Source organism: Habropoda laboriosa, unplaced genomic scaffold, assembly GCF_001263275.1.
Source record: "Habropoda laboriosa isolate 0110345459 unplaced genomic scaffold, ASM126327v1 scaffold113, whole genome shotgun sequence".
NCBI lineage: Eukaryota > Metazoa > Arthropoda > Insecta > Hymenoptera > Apidae > Habropoda > Habropoda laboriosa.
This window is the reverse complement of record NW_017100216.1, coordinates 441,800-444,101: the sequence shown is the minus strand read 5'-3', so window position 1 is coordinate 444,101 and position 2,302 is coordinate 441,800. Positions and strand designations below refer to the sequence as shown.

The window sequence follows — 2,302 nt, the reverse complement described above, 5'->3', positions numbered from 1 at the left end:
CAACTTTAAGGAGATCGATGCAGAAGTTCGAAGCGCGTCCTAACAGTTTGCAGCGTTGGTACACGTGGAAGGGCAGCCTCTATAATTTGCTCGCGGCGTGCATGCATGCACGGGGAACAGGCGACCAGAAAACAAGCAGAGAAAATGATGGTCGGTTCTAGTCGAGCCGGTGCTTTCGAACGATTCGTTTCTTGCCTGAAATTCACGCCGCTTATATCGATCTTCCGTGACCCTCCTCGTCCAGCTCCTCCAGTTCGATTCGATCGTTCCACCGCGTGCAGTGCAGTGCAGTGCAGTTATCCAGGTGAATTTTTACCCGGCCAACAATTCTTCCGTATAAAACCAGCACCAATCGCCTCGACCAATTAAACCAAGACACTCTCGAATAGAAAAATTTCGTTTAATTCTCACTTACAGAAGATATCCTTGCACGCGAGGTTCGAGTTTCGTTTCGGGTAGTTTCGACGGCGTTGTATTTTTCGGCAGCGAGCCGCAATGTTTACGAAACGTCAGCAGTCACACACGCTGGATTCCACTGCGCTCGCCGAACTTTTCCACATAAATCTGAAAATTCTACTTGGTCGAACGACCGGCTCGAACTTCCCTCACAAATTCTTACATAGACGAGTGTAACTGTACAAGTGTTCCTTAAAACTCGCGAATCACTTCAGACACAATCTGTACAAATTTCTAAAATAAATCTCTTTTAAGGTCGAATTCGCGGATATTCCTTCTAAGCGCTCTGTGCACCCTTTGTCTCCAGGAATAGGAAAAAAGTAATACACAGCTTAAACAAACTCGTTCGAATAAAATTTACACGTTTTTTGGCCAATATTTGACTTATCGCGCGCTACCAAAAAATTCCAAAACGAATTTCGTTCACCAATTAACTCTTTTCGGTCGAACTCGCTGAAATGTCGAGGCGTTTTCTCCTAAACGCTCCGTGCACCCTTTGCCTCCAGAAACGGAGAAAAACAATAATACACAGCTTAAACAAAGTTATTTAAATAAAATTTACACGTTTTTGGGAAATAATTGACTTGTCACGCGTTATGTGCTAGAAAATAATTCCAACCAGTACGGCTAAAATCCCTGCGGAAACTACGACCGCGAAGAGTTGAAAGGCTCAGTCTTTCGCTCGCTCGCACGAGTCACTTAAACGATCGCCAAGAACGAAATTAAGGAAATTTCCTGGCGACTACCAGGCGAGTAGGTCGATTTCACAACGGAGCACCAGACGCGAGATTCAACCGAAGCAAGCAACACGCGATCGATCGCGTCGCGACGGAGGATTCCGACGATCGGTGTGCGTGCACCTTTAAGTTGCACAACCTCGAGATACACGATCGATCGCGGCACAGGTCAACGTACCCGCGTTAACTCGAACTTTCATGGAATTTATTGTCCTGTTCTTTAGAGGGAACGCGCGCGATCCGTTGTGCGTCGCGTGTGATCCAGGTGAGCCGATCGCGCGCAAGCTCGCGATCGAGATCGCAACGTCGCCGCTCGGCGACGCGAATCGAACGTCGTCCTGGAAGGTCAATTAGCGGTAAAATTCATTATGAAACGAGACAAAAACGAGGTAACAGAACGTGGAGAGCTGTACGCTCCGTTGAACGCGATAATCCTTAGCCGAGTGAACGAAGAAACGTTTCGTAGAAATTTGAAAAGAACGCGATAACTTCGCGATACCTTGAAATTTTCCCGTTCGTTTTGTAACATTCGCGATAGTTTCGCGTATCTATCAGCCTGTACACAGAATTGTATTTTTATCTCGAAGTGTGTTACACTTGGATCGATCGGTGTGTTTTTATCTGTTGGCCAATAGAGGCGTCAATTTCCTGATAAGATCAAGCTTATCCCTCCCGATCGAGGAGAATACTTTTTCCAATTAACAGACGCGGAAGTCTGGCTTTGGAATCGTTAGTGATTTCCCAGTGTTCTTCAATGAAACTGGTCACGTTCGATCGAAGTGTGTAGCTAACCTGAGAGCCCGTTACCGTTTCCAAGTGTGCTTCCTTCTCGTTCGATGTGTTCGGTAAGAATCGATTCCACGGGTGCAATACATTAGAGACACTCTCGGAAAAGGGAAATCGCTGAACGTTCTTCCTTTTATTTTTTGTTCTACTTGCTAAGAGTGCCACTTTCTCCGGAGTAACTTCGTAAGTGCATCGTATTCTTTGGGACAGTTTACCCCCGTGTGCGTTAGGCTCTGATTAGAATCGCGCAACGCGATTTCTTATGCAAACGTAGACGATAGATGTGTTCATCCGAGGCTTCGTTTTTGAGGAAATGGGGTTTG

The 2,302-nt window shown here is 46.1% G+C and overlaps 1 protein-coding gene across 4 annotated transcripts in view; it reads left to right on the top strand.

The window, feature by feature from the left end:
* LOC108570859 (multidrug resistance protein homolog 49) overlaps positions 1 to 2,302 on the top strand; it is a 123,371-nt gene that overhangs the window by 10,391 nt on the left and 110,678 nt on the right. The window contains exon 1 of one of the 4 annotated variants that reach the window (XM_017932782.1): positions 1,942 to 2,038. The exons of 2 other annotated variants lie outside the window; for them this stretch is intronic. The gene's annotated coding sequence lies outside the window, so the exon portion shown is untranslated. Of the gene's footprint in view, positions 1 to 1,941; positions 2,039 to 2,107; positions 2,163 to 2,302 lie in introns of those variants that run through there. One more of the 4 variants, XM_017932784.1, reaches the window with a different exon arrangement.